Source organism: Rhea pennata, chromosome 1 (assembly GCF_028389875.1).
Source record: "Rhea pennata isolate bPtePen1 chromosome 1, bPtePen1.pri, whole genome shotgun sequence".
NCBI classification, from domain to species: domain Eukaryota; kingdom Metazoa; phylum Chordata; class Aves; order Rheiformes; family Rheidae; genus Rhea; species Rhea pennata.
The window spans coordinates 28,885,687-28,905,516 of NC_084663.1; the positions used below are offsets into that span (position 1 = coordinate 28,885,687).

Consider the following 19,830-nt stretch of genomic DNA (forward strand, 5'->3'; position numbering starts at 1 on the left):
GTAACTACTACTGTGTTTACTGTGTATCTTATCATTGAGTTTAACACACACAAACACAACAGTTCTTCTAACATATACATGTATCAGTGTATCACAAATTACATGAAATAGTTGTTCTAAATGGCCAAGTTACCAATGCAGTGTGTTTGCATGGTGTTATTGTCCACATAATTATACAGCACTTCAAACTGTGTAACAGCAAGTAACAGTATTCATTACAAATATCAGAATTAACTCTTTTTATACTAAGACGACAAAAATAACATCTTCATTATGGAGCACAATCAAGGACTGGACATGTCCTTTGCATGGCTAAGGGACTGAATTAATTTAAGTAACTTTAGAGTAACTTAGAATTCAAACAGACCCAGAAATCTGATCCAACTGAAATGAGTGGGACAATTTCCAATAGTTTTGACAGGAGCTAGGTTGGGCTGCTTAGGCTAGCCTTACTATTTGGCTGTATTAAGTCAATTCACATCTCTGTGCCTTAAAATCTCCATGGCAAGAGTATTGATAATTATGTGTATGACTGAAGCTCCTTGAAATAGCTACAAAAGCATTGTAACCAACATATTGTAGAAATATTCTAACATGAAGAATATTGTTTTCCATTATAAATGCATGTTTCATACCATTTCCAACTCCTGGATGGCTCATGCCAGGGAAGTGCAATGGCATGCAGTAGGACACATGCAGAGTCTATAAAATCATCACTTCAGTGAAAGGCCATTCCATTCATTTTTTAGAAGGTGTATGTTAAGCTGGCATACTTGTTCAATTCATCCACTACCTCTCACTCCCCTGTATCAAAGGAAAGATACTTCACATTAAACTAATATGACTCCATCTCTCTCAAAGTAGAAAATGAACAAAATTGACAGAATGGGCATAAGCTCCAATTAATCAGTGCTCTCAACCAAGTAATTCCGAATTTGATCATCCAAAAAACACCACAGAAGAAAGACTTACATATGCTGAAGAAGGGAAAACAAACTGGTAAGAACTTTTCCTTCATCTCTTGCCTGACTTACATCTTTAGACAAGATAATGGAGCAACTAATTCTGGAAACCATTTCCAAACAAATTAGGGACAAGATGATTGGCAGTAATCAGCACATATTTCCAAAGGGGAAATTGTGCTCAATCAACCTGATAGTATTCTAGGATGAGATGACTGGCCCAGTAGATAACAGCATAGCAGTGGATGTTGTTTATCGCAACTTTAGCAAGGCTTTTGACACTGTCTCATAACATTCTCATGGACAAACAGATGAAACGCAGGCTACAAAAGTGGTCTGCAAGGTGGACTGAAAGCTGGCTGAACTGCTGAGCTCAGACGACTGTGACCAGCAACACAAAGTCAAGCTGGAGGCCATCACTAGTGGTGTTCCCCAGGAGTCCAGTACTGTTTAATATCTTCATTAATGACATAGATTATGGGACAGAGAGCATCCTCAGTAAGCTTGCACATGATACAAACATGGGAAGAGTGGTTGACATACCTGATGGTGGTGCTGCCAATCAGACAGACCTTGACAGGCTGGAAATGGGCAAACAAGTATATCAAAAAATTCAACAAAGAGAAATGCCAAATCCTGCACCTGGGCAAGAATAATCCCATGCAGAAGTACAGGCCAGGGGCCAATGAGGTACAGAGTTGCTTGGCAGAAAAGGATCTGGTGGTCCTGGTGGACACCAAGTTGAACACAGGCTAGTAATGTGCCCTTGCAGCCAAGAAGGCCAGTGGCTTCCTTAATGGCATCAGTAAGAGTGTTGCCAGCAGGTGAAGAGCAGGGATCCTTTCCCTCTCCTCAGCAATAAGGTGGCCACAGCTGGAGTACTGGACTCCCCAGGACGAGAGTGACATGGACATACTGAAGTGAGTCCAGTAATGAGCCTCAAAGATGATTAAGGGACTGGAGTATCTCTCATATGAGGAGAGGCAAAGAGAGCTGGGACTGTTTAACTTGGAGAAGAGAAGACTCAAGGGGATGTTATCAGAGTGTACAAATACCTGATGGGGAGAAGTAAAGAAAACAGAGCCAGACTCTTCTCAGTGGTACCATGACAGGAAGAGGAGCAATTAGCACAAACTGAAATACAGGTAGTTGTGCTTAAACTTAAGAAAAAAACTTGTTTACTGTGATGGTGGAACAGGTTGCCCAAAGAGGCAGTAGAGTCTCCATCCTTGGAAAAATTCAGAACCCGACTGGACATGGCCCTGAGCAACCTGCTCTGGTTGAACCTGCTCTGAGCAGGAGGGCTGCACTAGACAATCTCCAGAGATGCCTCCAATCTCAGCCATTTTCTGATTCTGTGAATAGGGAATATACATGTAGTTTTTTAAAAACATTCTCAGTACCAATTTATCATTACACTTTCTAAAACTGCCAGCAACAAGCAAAACATCTTTCCCTTTTTGCCTATTTGAAACTTCAGGTTGCCCTGAGTTGACCTACAGAGACTTTATTCATTACCTATATAGAATGCGACTGACTCCCATATGGGATTTTTTTATTATAAAAAAACAACTGCTGATTTAGATGTCTGTGCTGGGTAACACTTGTTCTGACAATTTTGTTGCAGTCATTAAGCCTCTTGAAGGTATACTCTTCAGGTTTCCATACTCAGACTCATTCGCTGGAGCCAGATGTTCTCAGCATTTAAAATCTACTCAGTTTGAACTCTGTAACCAGGTCAGGACAAAACATCAATCACAAAATAAAACTTAAGAGTTCAATACAAATACACACAATTTTTCACTACTGATACATACTCTGCTTAGTGGTACCTTGGCTGAACTGCCCTTTACATTTGTTCAGAAGTGGAGTAGTTTTGGTGGATTTTTGTGATAATGTGTAAAATTCCATTCAAAACTAAACATTCTTGAAGTAGCAGAAGGATAGGGAATTGTAAATCCAACTCAAACAAAGCCAGCCAATTGTGAAAAAAATCAAGCCTATGGAACCTGTACACTCCAGAAAGGCCAGCTTGTCAGCTTCAGGAAATTTCTGCTTATTTATCAGTGAGAATCTTGGTCAGCAGTACTGAAAGTATTTCCATGGGAAATATTTTGATCATGTTTACAGCATATAGTTTACTAATATTGAGATCCAAACACTGGGGAACATTGTTTATGAATTAAAGAAAATACTTGGCTAAAAGTTATTAATATGAGCTTACTTCCCTTCTCTGAGTACTTTCTTTAGGCCATTTTGCTCTGAAAAAGATACAGCAACAATTCTTTTAATAAAATAATAATTTTTTCAAGTTGAATAAAAATTCCAGGAATCACAAATTCTTTGTGGTTTTTCATTGGCATATATTCTCTTGCTACTATGTGATTACTTGCTAAATGTACCAAATTATAAATAATAAAGAAAAGACAGAAACCAAGCCAAGGAAACAAAAAAGAATATTCAAAACATTAAATGGAAATGAAAGAAAAATGTAACCCACTTCAATGACACTCATCAATCAACCGTAAGAGGAGGTACCATAACACTGCTTACAATGAGCAATACTGTGTTCTGCCACAATAGGATGTGTGTATGGACTACGGCCATATTTAATGCATATTTTATTACTTTTCATAATTTAAGAACAGAAATGTTAAAAGCTCATATGAATAATCAGCTAAGTCTAGCTGTCCGTGATAATCATTGAAATACATGTAAATTGGTTAAAAAAGACATGTAAGTTATGCCAGTATTTCTTTGCTATATGCCTATATCTTAACTAAAACACAAATGCAGAACAGTATACATTCCTTCATATGCCTTTTAGACTCATTCAACGATTCTATTGCATGAACATTCACTTAACATATAGCCCTGATTCATAAAAACTAAAAGCTGATGAAAGTGGTGTGTTATCATCATATGTTATGTGACAGAGTCAAAATATAGACAGCACTTTAAATTACAAGAGAAATATTTCAATACAAATGGAAAATACTACTCAATCACAACCACATTTACGAGAATATAAATATTATTTACTGATATCAGAGCAATCTTTATTTTCAAATTGAAGTCATCTATTCACTTGCCTTTAAAAATTAGCACATCTATATTAACACCAGATTTTTGTGACTCTCTTTTATTGTGAGCAGTATTAAACTAAATGTTAAAATCTCATGATACAACTTCATTTTTGTTTTATTATCTCATTAATATATTAAGTAATCAAATAAAATTAAAATGTGCTTCTCATCCTAGAGACAAAATATATTAAAAAATTTATCTAGTTATGTTTGTTTCACAGTTATGACATTTGAAAAACATTTTCCTAATGGTTACATACAATGTCTAAGCAATATGGAAAATGTCATTTTAATAAGCTTAAATTCATCATCATAATTTTGTTTACCCATTTGTAAGCAGGACATTTTTGTCCCACTGACAGTGGTAACATTCCTGTGTCTTAAGTCTCACATTCTAACACTTGAGATAGAGTTTATCTGCCTTAACATTTAATAGAAAAGTTGGATGTCTAAATTTGTGCTGGTCACCTTCTATTCCTTCTCCTTCTATTGTCAGTGACAAGAAAAAGGCATCTCCAAAGGACGATTCATCACATCTGAAGACATCCCAAAGAAAGCCTATTTGAGTCTTCCTTCTGGAGGCGTCCATCTCTATTCACTGACTGGAGAAGTCTATAGCAGCTGGCCTCGACTTACAACATCTAACCTTTTAGATGGCTGAATTCAGGGCATATTAATCCCCCCCTTGACATCATACTCAAAGAGTGCACTGGAAAAATAAGCAGAAGATGTAGAAAATTGGAATTCTCAACAAGCACAGAATCAAAATCCATTGCTCCAGAAAATTCAAAGAACATGAGTATTTCTGAAGATAACAGAGGATCTGCACATTTAAAATTTAGCACAGTGTTTGATCTCCAAGTCAGGACACACTCAGTTATTTCGGGGAGCTTAAGAATATACAGAGAATATTTTGAGAATATGCTGACAAACTCATATGCTTCTTCTGAATATGAGTAAGCAGATATTTTCCAAAGCTTATAACTCAGTGCAGTAAGCATAGACAGTCAGCAGCATGGCAAAAGGCACGTCTTATAACCCATTAAAGCTTCTCTCTTTCAAGTCCTTGCTCAAAAAAAAGTAAAGGATTCTGAGACTTTTTTTTAGAACCGACAATCTATTTTCTATGCTCAGAAATTAAAACAATTTCCCAGAAGCTTTTAAAAAGAGATTCAGCCCATAGTACAGCTATGGACAGAAAATTTCTGCCAAGCTAATCAAAGGCGAAATTTAACAAAGCTGAATTTTAAAGAGCTAATTCCTTTTTCTCAATTATTTCAAAACACAAGGAAGCCACCAAATAAAAAAATCCTAGAAGACAAAAGAACATACTGGAAAGTATCACAATACATCTACTCAGCTTTGGTATGTTTCCATAGGCATCCACTTAGGATTATGGTCTGTCCCAGACTAGCCACATGCACCTGCAAACAGATTTTGCAATACAAAGTGGTAAGCTGCTTTACAGATCTCATTGCCATCTGACTGCCCTCTGACCAGGCTTCAGGAAAATATCTGGTTCTATTGTGAATTAATGAATCTCTCCTCCATGACTTTTTCTCTGCTTTTGTCATTTTAAAACTCAAATATTATTAAAAATATATCTTCCTTTTAATGGACCATATCAAAAAGATACTCATTATCCCTAAAATTCAAGGCCGTGTTTGTTCATGTCCTTCTAATTGTGGTGCTAATTCACACCTGTAAATATTTTCGAAGAATTCAATGTTTATCTTAGTTATCTCCACAAGTCTTTAATATGATTTACACATTTTAGAAAGCTCTCAACTTCTGCCGTTTCTCAACTTTTGCTAAAACTTGAGTAAAAGCCCAAACTCAATAGCTAAATATAGCCAAGAAAAAAAATCAAAATAAGAAATCTTAAAATATCACAATATAAAATAGAAGAATCTTGTGCAATTTTGCTTTTCTATAAATATTCACAGAATCACAGAGTAGCTGAGGCTGGAAGGCATCTCTGGAGATTCTCTAGTGCAGCCCTCCTGCTCAGAGCAAGTTCAACCAGAGTAGGTTGCTCAGGGCCATGTCCAGTCGGGTTCTGAATTTTTCCAAGGATGGAGACTCTACTGCCTCTTTGGGCAACCTGTTCCACCATCACAGTAAACAAGTTTTTTTCTTAAGTTTAAGCACAACTACCTGTATTTCAGTTTGTGCTAATTGCTCCTCTTCCACTGAGAAGAGTTTGGCTCCGTCTTCTTTACTCCTCCCATCAGGTATTTAATATCAGAATGAAACATTACTCTGTATTTTACTATTCTGAAGAGGAGAAGACTCTGTGTCTAAATTAATCCAATTATTAGTCATGTATCACCAATCCACAGATCATATTCAATGCTATACAAAATCAAGTTAGTGTTTTTAAGATTCATAAATAGCTATGGATTATATAGTGTCATGTCTTTACTATAAATCATTATAAGGCACCTATTTGCTTACTATGTATTTGTGACTATTTCCTGGATTTGGAGATCTGAATTCTAATTTACAAAGCAAGTAAAAATCCCTGCATTCACCACAGTGTGAAACACACAAAAAAGCAATAGTTCCTTACTAAATTATAATTAAGGTGGATCACTCATTTTTTTTCTTTTTAATTCTTATAAATGACAGGGCACTGAAAACATCTGCAAGTTAGACACCTTAGACTATACCTCACCAAGCACTTCAGGCTGCAGAAACCAGCACTGCTGCCTACAGCCTATCTTGCCATGCCACATTTAGCTGCTAATTCTCGTCCCCATTACCCTGTGTACCACCTGAGGCACTTTGGCAGCAGAAGGCTGGGGTAAGTCCAGTTGAAAACAAAACCATACAAACAAATGGCTGTTTTTAGCCAGATGCATTCTCTAAACATATTTGTCACATATCGACACAAACAGCTACGCACACTGAGGGAGAAGGGCAGAAAGGGGAGAGGGGAAAAAAGCTGGAACCTCTTAAACGGGAGAATCAGTTGGAAGTGTTCACTGAACACTGAGTCTAAAGCTAAGCTATCAATGGAGAGACATGAGCTATCCAAAGAGTAGTATCAAATTCCTCAGGCATTAATTTTAAGGTGGAATGAGTCAGCCTCTGGAGATGCCTACCTTTCTCCTGAGCATAAGCAGAATCCAGAATAACTCACGTAAGATTTAGATAACCAGTTCCTACATATCTAAATTAACACAGATGTAGATGCATACAAAATGGTAAAAAAACATGTTTATGATTCTTTTCAGCACTTCATTTTCCTTAAAAAAAGATTTTTTTGCTGTATAGGAAAGAAATTGTAGTATACCTTACCATTAGGCAAGCACAGGAGCGCAGGCAGTTCGTATTTTCTGTACGCTCTATAAATGTTTTCATAAAATGTATTTTATACTTATAAGCACTATAATTCAAGCATGTAGTATATATTCCTCCTACAGAGTATGTAAGTCCATAGAAGAAATAGTCACAATCACAGCTTCATTATAAATCACTTACATTTCCTTGGAGTCACCTAGTCACCTTCTTGTGTTGCAGGAAGGAACTGCCCTCTTGCTCAAACTGGTCTTCCTTCCACAAGTGTCTTTCACTTTTATAGCAGGAGAGGACAGAAGGTCCTTAATTTTCACTTAAAATTACCTAAGGGAAAGAAAGGAAAAGAAAGTAGTTAGTACAAGCCTTTCTTTCTGTGTTTTAGAGCAAGGTATTATACAATCACTTCTTTAAAACACACTTAATACATTTAGAAGACTATGGTTTTGCATACATGCATTGCATACCTTGCAAGAAATCCCACATCCTTTACATCTTTCTTTCTTAATATCAAGCATCTAAAGCAGTCATCTGCTCTACACCTGTGATTCATAACAAGATTAAACTAGTCTGAAAAGCCAAAGTGTACAAATTAAAATAAAATTTCCTATTATCAATGATTTATTTCGCAACACTAAGAAATTTTGAATATTTTTGTCAGGGTTCATGCATGTAATCAAAATTTTGATGAGCACAGGTTCACTGGAAACTTTGTTACCCATTACTAATAAATATTCTAATTTTAATTCTCCATTATACAACACAGTTCTCTATTGCACTACATCTTACTATTCTGAGAGTAAATATTGGGGTTTTGACAGATAGTCCCATGAAAACTTAACTCACCGTTCAGTCACAGTTAAAACAGAAAATCCAATGTTAGAAATAATTCACAAAGAAGTAAGGAACAAAACACAAAACACCATTTACCACTGAGCTAACCCCCATCTTGCACACTCCTGCTCAGTTCAGGTACCCTTCTCTCAAAAGAACAACACAACAGAACTAGAAAAGCTTCAGAGAAGGAAAACATACATAACCAAAGGCTTAGAATGGCTTCCATAAGAGAACAATTCAACACGCCATGACTATCCAGGCTAGAAAAGAGACAACTGAACGAAGATATGATAAAAGACTACAAAAGCCTGAATACGATAGAAAGGTTGAATAGAGATCAGATGTTCCTTGTCTCTTTGAACTCAAGAACTGTCTAATAAAAAACAGGTCTGAAAAAAAAAAAGCAGGAGAGTGGGCTCCACAAAATGGGTCATCAACTTGTGCTCTCCTTCCCACTGATGCTGTAGATACAGTGGGTTTTTATGAGTTCAAGAGGAGAGCAGTGGGTGTTGTTTTGGAAGAAAGCCATTCATAAAGACAGCATAGTGCCTAGTTCAACCACTGTTTGGAAGCAGTATGGCCAGTCTTGTCTCCTTCTGAATTCATTGATGATGGTGCTAATTGAACAAATTCTTATATTCATTCTACAATATTCACTACACAAGGCATACAACACTATAGCATCAGGTACACAGGGAGTGTAGTCTTGCATTTTAGTACAGGCTAGATTCTTCTGAACTGCAAAGTAAATTCCCACGGTTCTCTGCATTTTACTACATGCTTAACAAACTTGGCTTTTCCAAAATATTCCCTGAAAATTGACTTTTCCAAACTAGTAGCATCACAGAAAACAATCAAATAAAGAAGTAAAATTTTACTGCAAAGCAGTGTTTTGTAACCTTCATCTCCCCAGTCCACAGTTTCAAAGTAGCTGAGGTTAAAAAGCAAAGCTCTGCTTCTAAAGTTGTTTACTAGTTTCATGTGTAGAGTCTGCAACTTCACTCATGTGTTTCCACACAGTTCAAAACTTAAATAAATGCTGGTCAGCATGTCTATGTCCCAAGTTTCCCCTCAAAGCAAACATTAAAAATCATATACTTTGTATTCCAGTATCTCCTCTTTTCCTTTTATGTCTAGGATACAGCAGTGTTTTTGCTGTATTTTGGTTAAGTGCAGATCAATTAAAATTCCTTCAGGGATGCCTTCTGAACCAGTGAAAACTGAATAACTGACATCAGGAACAAAGACTTTATGCTGTCACAGAATGGCATGTCATTTTTATGAGAAAAACTATGTTAATTAATTCTATCCATATCTACCAGACATGCCAAAGGACTATTCCCAGTCCTTTCTATTATCTTGCTGATAGCAAACATAAATGGCACTATGCATTGGGAAACAGATCTTTGGGCTTGTGAACTAAGCATATATTCAGACTTATGTACTGGAACATTATATGAAAAAACCCTTACTAAGTAAAAAAAAAGAAGAAAAAAAAAGAAGAAGAAGACAAAAATAACTTTGCTCAGACAAGAGCATGCTACCAAAATGCATGAATTAGTACCCTAACATTTCACACACACATCAAAAAGTTTCTTCTGTATCTATATATAGACATATTTATTATCATTCGTTCTAAATCCAGCAATGAGGAACTTGGAATACAGATACTTTTTTTTTTTTGGTCCGCTTGATATATTGGATGGAAGTACATATGGTGTTCTAGCTATTCTCCCTCATCACTTCTACAATTTGCAGATGAGAAGAGGCTGTTACTCTGTTTGCCATTAGGTTTGCTCTGCAGCTCAAGTAGCTAAACTAAAGAGGAAACAAACTTCACTGGACAGCATAGATCACATAGCCGGGATCAAAGACCCATTTACTACTGACTTACACCAAAATATTAGGCAAGTTCTCCCTTCTACCACTTGTTCAACTTACCTATTTAGAAATTAAAATCTTTAGGATAAGATTATAAATCATCGAGCACAAAAACAATCTAAGTTCTGCCTGAGATCCTGTATTACCACTGTAATACTAACTATAAATAACTGCAAGCAGTGCCAAACAAGAACTGAGTGTCATAGAATTCCTATACGGACAAAGTCAACCTTCTCACAAAATTTTAATATTTAGAGAAGTAGACTCTACACACCACAACAGGTAAAAACTGTATTGCAGGATACTAACTACCTAGAAATCTTATCTCACGAAACCACAAAACTCACAAAACAATAAATGATTTACTAGTAAACCTTGAAACCTCCATTAGGAAAGATGTTTCAACACAGAGCAAGAAAATAAACAAATATCTGTGGCAAGGTGCCTCAAATCTAATCTCTGCTATTACTCTGATTTGGAAATGGCATAAGGAGAAAACGAGATCAATCAGAATGTAAAGGATTAAAGAACTGAAGACATTATATTGCAAAGTTCCCTAAATGATTTGCTGTTAAACTGAATTAAGCTATTTTGTTCATTTGTAACATAAGGGTGATCAAAAAAACACTACTTGAAAGAAAACTAGAGTTGACATCATCTCCCTTCTCTTATACAATAAAAAGAATAAAAGGCTCTTAAAGTATTGTAGCAGGTAAAATGGTCTATCTATTTGCAGAAGCCATAGATCAGTGCCATTAAAATAATGGCAATTTCCCTTCTATGCTGATATACATCTTTTGCATGATCTAAAACACACACTAAAATTTGAAACATTTTAAAATCTAGACATCTCATCACTTGTATACCCAATTTTTCATCTTTTGCATTTGGATAGAGATTTAGTTGAAGAAATATTTCTCACAGGCCCTGTAGATTCATTTAAAATTTAGTTTTAAAATATTGACCAGAAGCAGAATCTTAAGCTTAATCCTAAGGAGATAGACTGGTATGAAAATAAAGGTAAGATTCACATCTAATTAACTCCTTTCAATGCTTAATTGTTCATCATGCCAAAGTAAATTCTACACACGAAATAGGTGACAAACAACATGGGCTAACCAGCTAACAGTTAATCTGCCAAGAATGGATTTTGGGACAACTGGATGCAACAGCTGGTAAAAATGATTTTGGCATTCAAGCTTGTGGAGGCTAAACAGACAGTAGGTAGTAATCTTAGGTAGCAGATCTTGTGGCAAGTATGTCTGGGACTATTTTTCTTCAGCAAACCCCAAAAGAGTTTTCTCTGGTGGAATTCTTTACAGTTCTGTCTGCCCTCCTCCTTTCAGCATTAGACTGCTGTTCAGCATAGGACTACACAGCAGGATTTAAAGAAAACAAAAGCTAAGCAATTCAGCGCAATTCGACAAACGCAACGTCACCTTGAGAATGTTCCAAAGTCCCACCTTGCCATCAGTCCTGGTGCTGACAAGACTACAGGTGGAATTCAAGCTTTATTTTTTAACACACCACCCTCTCTAGATGGTTTTGATCCCGATTACCTGATTACCTACATACATTACTGTTACACTACAGCAGCGGATGTGCAAAGGTCATCTGTGGAGGGAAAAGATGAGGGAAATTCCAGAAAATTTTCTTTATGCGTTTCTTCTCTTCTTCTCTTCTCTCGCCTACCACTCTCTCTTTTGGTGAAAATCCTCTCCCCTCTGACCACTATGTGAAGAACATAATATTTGCTTTGAGCCAGGTGGGACGGGGGCACAAGAGGCAAGCCTTCAAAGACAGCCAGGATTCCTCCTTGTCACCTCAGGCAATGCACAGATGTGGGAAGGGTTTTGGCTGGATGTAATGACCATCAGCATGGCTGGAGCTAAAGGTACACAGGTATGAAGTTCAAGAAACAGACTATGTATTGTTAAACTCTGGGAACTGGTGCAGGACAGACAGCAGGATCATATAGTCATCTGAGAGGAGCAGAGGATGATTTAAATTGTAATATGAAATGCGACAGCCTCAATGCCTGAAAGAACATGCTCATGTGGACTCACCTCATTGCAACTGCGAGTTGTCAGCAAGATGATCTCCCTGTGTCATCTTCAAATTCAAAATTTGCTTTTTGAACTTTGGCAGACTGGGACACAATTAAACACTCAAATATACTGTGGAGTTTTCTAAGTGAGTCTGATTTATTTATTGTCTTCACTATATTGGCTGGCATGTATTTATTACACAAAGCAGTGCAAGTCACCTTTTTTGAATAACTGCTATTTGTATTTCATATTTCATTTTCTACATGCAGAGCATAAAGTGGTTTTGAGGGATAACTGCAAGACTTCCAGACAGAATGCAGCTACATTGGCAACATAAGCCAATTTAAACTAGGGCTGATGCAGGCCTAACCTCCTTCCTCATCAGCTCTAGCTTTAGACTTCTCCCATACTTTCTTGTGCTGACTTGGACATTTGTGCAACCACAGGGTAAAATGCGTCAGGGAGCTACATTATTTGAAAACAGTCCCACCCAAAAAGGTGACCAATTTTTGGCCAAAGCCAAAGCAGGCACATCACTTCTAGTGGAACCAAAGAATGAGAATCTGTGGCCAGGGATAAACATGGGATCAAACAGTCATGATGTAGGTTGGGCTGCACTGCAACGCAAGCTCACCCTGAGCATTTTGGGGTGCAGTCTGGGGAATACCTATTCTAGCAGCAACACCTGCATTCTTTCTGGAAATCTTGCAGTTATCCTCAAAACCACTTTATGCTCTGCATGTAGAAAACGAAATATGCAATACAAATAGCAGTTATTCAAAAAAGGTTAAGCACGACCTCCTATTTCCCAGCACTGTGCCTGCCGAGTCGTGCCCATGCAATTGTTCTTGGAGCTGCATGGTCAACCACCCTAGGGAACTAGTCTACAGTGGAAGTAAACTGGCAAAACACAAGTTATTGTCAACCTGGGAGGAGTCCACCTTGCAGATCCACAAAGAATTGTATAAACATCTACAGACTTATAGCAATGAGCAGAAGAAATCCAAAGGTGCTTAAGCTGCCTACTACCAAAGAAACATTTACCAGACCGTGACCTAATTATAATTAGTATACAGACTCCTGCAGTCAAAGGGTATCAAATATAGCTGAAGCCTTCCAAGTACTGCCACCCCCAGTTGCTGTCCCCTCTATTCCTTCCCAGCCCACAGAGAAGGGTCCATACTGCAGGTCAGACAGAAGTGCAGTCCCTGAGGTACAGCATGGAGCACGTGCTCCACCAGAGCACCCCTGTGACAAGGACGGGCTGCGGAAGGGCAGCTGGGCCTGCAACGCTGAAATGCAGCAGCTGCCTGTTTTGGTTTACATGGCTGGATCCTACTATTAGAGCAGAGGGACACACCTGAAGCTTTAAATCAGTTTTGAAAAGTGATCTGGCATACTTCACCCTATTACTGGATGTTTAGATAGGTAGGCATACACTTGGGATCAACTGCCTAAATAGCCCATTATTAGTATTGTATTATAAAATGAAAACTAAATCAAAGTAAGAGGCTAAGTCTGCTGCCCTTAAGATTAAATACCTTCTAAAAATACAAGAAATTGTATTTTAAAAAATACAGCTGCACTAAATTCTACTTTACATCACACTTCCTTTCAACCACACATTTTACATCACTTTCATTTCAATCATACTTGATTTTTAAAATGTATTTAGCATATTTTTTTCTAGAGGAGATGGCTGTACTTCATCTAATATACAGTATGTAATTACATAAGCATTATCTATATCATTTAGGGCACAAATTTAAACAATAATGGTCCACGCTCTAGTACACTATTGTCCACCTTTTAATAGTTATTGAAGGACTCATTTTAAATGAAACTTTAATATCAGCTATCCATTTGTAAACAGAATTGTCAAGTATACTATGACAGAATCTATAGTCCAAAACATTTTATTAATTTTATTTAATAATTTTAGATTTATGTATTCATTCCCCCCTCCCCAAAATTAAATAAAAAAGGGGAAAAAAACACTCAGAGAAAACAGACAGGGAAAAATACCTTATCTGCATTTCTCTTGCAATTCCATTTGGACAACAGTATTTCCTAAATGTAGCCTATTCACTGCTGGATATGTAATTACCTTTGGTTCATAGTCTAGACATTAATGCTTTCGTAGTATTTAAGACTCCTTGTAACATGCTTGCCGCTTTAAGTAAGCAAGGCTAAATCTTGACCAGATAAATTAGCAAAGAATGCAATAAAAGCTGCAATAAAAGAACTTTATCCTCCAAACCTTCAAGTTGCTGCTAAATGAGATTTCTTTGAAATGCAGATCAGTTGAACTAGATTAGTGAATTTTAGCTCCTGTCAACATCATAACAAAATACAAATACAATTGTTCACTGGCCTTATCTCCATGCTTCCATCTGCTGCCTTGTTATTTACTTTCCTTGATTTACTATGCAGATCTAAATAAGACACATCAAGGAGGGCTTACAACACAATGGCTTCTTAAGCTTTACATCAAGGTATTTGAAACTGAAGCCCTGAAAGGGCTGCCATCAAAGACATATCTCTAATGAACTTCCATATCAGAGAAGGTTTGGTATTTAATACTGCTGTGAAAAGAAAAAGCTACAAATCAGAATGGCCTATGAAGGAAAATGTCTGCAAATCTTGATGAGATTAGCACCTACCAGAATTAATATCCCAATAAAAATGATATCTGGTTCCTTGAAGAGTTAAACTTCCAACCTTTGCAAAAATAATGCATAGTGTCAGAATGGGAAAACACAGTTGACAAGGTTAAAAGGTCAGGGCAGTATTTTTTTTCTCTCTATAAAATCTTTTAAGATACATTTTTTTGCTTGTGGCTTGGTTAAGATAATGTTGAAAAACTAGCCTGGGAATGGAATAATTAACACAATCAACAGTGCTGCTATGTTACTTTCTGCAATATCAAAATTTTACCATATCTTTAAAAAAATTAGCAACAGCTTCATGTTGAAGCAACATAATCTAAAATGACAGCATGCAACATTTGTTCATCAATTTTACTATTTCCCTTTCTCCCCCACAGCAATCTATGGCAGTGCAGGATAAAATCTTCTGTCAGTTTGCTTAAAAAATAATCCTTCTATTACATGCCACAACCCCATTTGCAAAGTGCAATAAAAGAAGTAAGAAGTTTCCTCCTCGTGATTTCCGTTCTCCGCATATATATCCAAAACATTAAACAAATCTAAACAGTTTCAAAGTTTCCACAAGCTGTATGTAACATTACCCAGTAAACTGTCAACTGTTACACAGTGTGTTACTGTTTGACAGTCATTTTTACTAGGCACTAAAGTATATAAACAAATGATACTTCTCTTTCTTAAGAAAGCATTTCAATCATTTATGTTGTTCTACAGCAAGTGAAGATCCCACAAGCATGTACCGTACTGTGGATCAATCAGCTCCAAACCGAAGTAGACATGTTGTATGCTCCAGTGCCCGGAAATCACGCTGCAGGCTTACCAGACGATGAAAACTGAGGTATGCAGTGTATGGTAGCCCCACATGGCATCCATTAGCTTCTGGGCATGTCAAACTTCACAACTACCCTACAGTCAATGACAGCAAACACCTTCCCTTTTCTTCTTGCCTCCAAACATATACTTGTCTTTCTACCCTCCTTCCAAATTACAGGCAGTCTTCCAGAAACAAAGCCCCAAAACAGAAGCAACATCCCATGGCTATACTACTGAAATCACGGTTGTCTTTTCGCTAGATTTCATTTCATACAGGCTATGTTCCAGACTTACTTACAGCCACAAGAGACCACTACCTTTCCCTGTTTAATGAAATGACAAAACAACAGATTTGCATATGTAAAAGCAGGTGCTGTAACAGGTTTGACTACTCTTGACCTAAAGCATGTAAAAAAGATTTATCAGCAACAGCTGTCCCTAAGGTATTTGGGCTCTGACGGACAGTCAAAACTTTACCATCTGCACTGCCGTGTGTTAAAAATGACAATCTGAATTAAAGGCTGGTCAACAAATCTCGTATAACTAATTCCTCCCGCATCCCCATCCATATGTTAAATTCCCAAGATATACAACACTTGGATTATCTATTATAAATAAATCTTTAAATAAAATAAGACAACCTAGAAAGATGTGAGAACTAAGTCTCTGTGCGTTGTTATTTATTTGAGAAACAAGTATTTAAATAATACCCTGAATGTACTAATTCTGAAATATTTCAACTATATCACATCAGGAAATAAACCTGTATTTTTTCAAAATAGCATGATGTCTCTTTTCAGAATAAAATACAGCTATAAATCTTTACATAGTTTAATTTGAGGATTAACATCACTACAGCATTGTTTAGCCTGTGGATTATTAACCAATACAGTTTTTGTTTAGCTTAACTTCTCTGAAGTCTTTCTTGAATGCCTTGAAAAAAAAACTGGCTGAAAGAAAAACATTTCAGAACATCTCAGTGTCCCCTACATAATGTATTGCAGGGAAGTGAGGTTTTTGTTTTATGTTCTAATTTTTTCCTGATGAAAAGGAACTGCGTTTTTTCCCTCAGACCAAAGGAATGAACCTGAGCATCTGAACATGACCCCTTGGTGAACACAGTGACTTGTTTTGGAGCTATGCTAGCAGAAGGTAGCACCATATGCCCCAAGCCCCAACTTGGATGCTCTTTCTACAGTCTAATGTGCTTGTCAAAAGATGTTAAAATCACAAATTTACTTTCTCTGGATATACTTTATTATTGTACAAAATAAAAAGGAAAGATACTACAATTTATTACACATGTATAGACCCAATACATACTTCCATCAGTATAAACTGGGAGACTTTTTTTTTCTTACTGGTGAATAGTTTCCATGTTGTTTAACTCTATAGCAATCTTACACCTGGCATCAGTTACAGCCACTGTAACTCTCATTGATTACACACTCATTACATTCCAAACTATAGTATTAATAATTTTCCTTCTCATAGACCTTGGAAAAATATAGCTCATTACCTGAAAATGAATGAAAACTCTCTTTCTTTGCTCCACCAAATTTCACTAAACTTCTTAAAATTAAAAAAAAAAATCATAACACCACAGATTTTGTCACTGTACTCTAAGTAGAAAAATCAATAAAATATGAAAAAAAAATCATGGAGTACATGCTGTAAGCAAGATTAATATAACAGGAATTATGTTTTTCTGATGATACAGACAGCATTTTTTACGATAATTTTAAATTCTGAAGCATTTCATCCATTTTAAGTTTTTGTCTTTGTTTTTAGAAGGAAGTTTTATTTTCTCTCTCTATATATACATATATATACACACACATATATAATATATGCACTTATGTATATATACACACACACATGGATACATGCATTGCATGCACTCCTGAAAGACAGGTGATAATTTTTTCTTAAGTGACTATCTTGCAGAAATTTGTGAGATTCAAGTGATCTTTAAACAGTTACAGTTTATTGCAAAAACAATGCAGTAATGCAGACTTTTAAAAAAAGAAATACAAGTTATTTACTCACTAGGTTGTAACTATCTGTCGAGCACTACATTGATTCCCCTCAAGAGCATAAATATTTAGACAAATTTTAAAATGTGTATTATATACTTGACAGAATGTATTTACATGACAGCTCAGAGCTTAAGCAATCTGATCAGAAATATTTCCCATACAAAACAAAGTCAAGTTCGAAAAAGAACAGCTCAGCCATGTAAAGAGGCTTGAGACTAAAAACATAATCATTTAGAAACAGATTAGCTGTTTAAGTGTTTGTGTCAAAATTATGGTAACCTTCATCCTACTTCCTGATTCCCTGGATCCTCTGTACGAGTGTATGAAAACCTAAGATGTGCAGCAGACAGCATTTATAGGCTTATTTCCTCCCTGTAACTCTGTGTCTTCTCTACCTAAACTCTTCTGTTGGCTGCGCTTGGCCTGTCCCCTCCATGCAGCTCATGCTGATACACATGGTCAGAAGATGGACATCCCACCACAGTGTTCCCACGGCTCAAGGAGGTAAGGGAGGAAAACATTCATCTCCTGCCCAGTGCTAAACTCTAAGTAGGCTCCCTACATAGCACGGCTTACATGATGTTTAAAAGCAAAAAGGAGCCAGGAAAAAGGTGGAAATAAGCCTTATAAATCCTGCTGTCAGGCCTGTCAACAGCACACTGGAAAGGGCTGAGGAAGATTTCCTTTTTCTCCATGAAGCCCAGTACAGCTTTCCCCATGAACTGACCTCGAGGACTGTTTTATCCCTTAGTGATCTAATATAGTTTCTCTTGGCTTTAGTTGACCAAATTATGTATTTTTGGATCTGATACTGCATCTTTGACTTGCAAACGCAGTAACGAGCACACAGACATCCTCATTCATCAAGCCAGATTTCAAAGCATCATCACAACTTTAAAAGGAATTCTCTGCCAGGAAATCATGAAAAGTAGAAGACTGGTACTTTAGTATGGCCAAAACGAACTGCAAATGCACAGGGGAAAAAAGGGGCAAAGAAAAATGTGCTAAACAAACTTACAAATATCAGCTTCCATTATACTCTGTGGCTTTTCAAAATGGAAGAAAGATTTGCAAGGAAAATAAAGCCAGCTCAGTTCAACTATCAGATACTTAAATGTGAACAGCTGCAACTGAATGGACAGCATCCTTGGGCACATGGTGGACCTCAGGAATCAAGGCAGGGCTAGATGTGGAAGCGTAATGGGTAGGGTGAGTAAAGGAAGACTAAAAAAATTCATACTAGTTAGCGTCTGCTTTTCCTGAAGCATTATTCTCAGCATTTAAGTAAGTATAAAGGGTTTTCTGAATCTAGAGAGGTCTAAGACATTTTTAAGAATGTATTTATTGAAAAGATGCAATGAGAGCAACTTGGACAACTGTTTGCAGTCTTGTCAGATGAAAGGAAGATGCAAAAGCAAAGATAGAGAAGGGAGCAGGCCCTCAGCCAAACAGTAAATTGGAAACCGCTGATCGAAGAAATAGGACTGAACCATCTTTATCCTGTGTAACACAACACTAACTAGGATGTATCTGCCATCTAACACAGACCTCCCAGGAGAGCTTGTCACTCTCACCTGTACAGGAGCCAAGGGAGCCTGCTGTCCTGGTGAAGAGGCATCGCTGAATACCTAATGTTTGGATGGGTGAATCAAATCACTGTTAAGATGAATCACAAGACGACATATGCTGATAAATAAAATTTGATTTGAAGAGAGAAGATATTGTTGGATACTCTTATAAATGCCATGCAATCTGATTGAACATGTCAAAAAATTTAAAAATTCAGCTCTGATACAAAAACAAAGAACTTCAGACTCTCTGTGTATCAAGTAGTACGATTAGTATGTCATAAGCATTAATTAAACAGTTACATGGACTTTTTTCTTATTATTTTGGGCCATCTAAATTAAGTGATCATTAATGCTGGATTCTATAAACTTACTAAAGGTATTAGTAAAGTTAGCTATTTCACCTACAAAACAAAACATGCTTGATTATATCTGGCTATAATATACACCATTTGATAAAATCAAAAGCTAAGAATCACTGGTGGAAAAATGTTGAGGATTTTTTTTTTAAAAAAAAGCCCCAAACAAACAAAAAAAGATCCCAGGACACACAGGCACCATGAATTTGTGGGGTTTTTTAATATTTATATTACCATGTATTATAAAAACATAATACTTGTCAAATAAATT

At 36.7% G+C, this 19,830-nt stretch overlaps 1 protein-coding gene across 1 annotated transcript in view; it reads right to left on the bottom strand.

Moving 5' to 3' along the window:
* Positions 1 to 19,830, bottom strand: part of FOXP2 (forkhead box P2) — a 421,770-nt gene that overhangs the window by 352,774 nt on the left and 49,166 nt on the right. Inside the window, exon 2 of the mRNA XM_062583508.1 lies at positions 7,535 to 7,675. The gene's annotated coding sequence lies outside the window, so the exon portion shown is untranslated. The remainder of the gene's footprint in view (positions 1 to 7,534; positions 7,676 to 19,830) is intronic.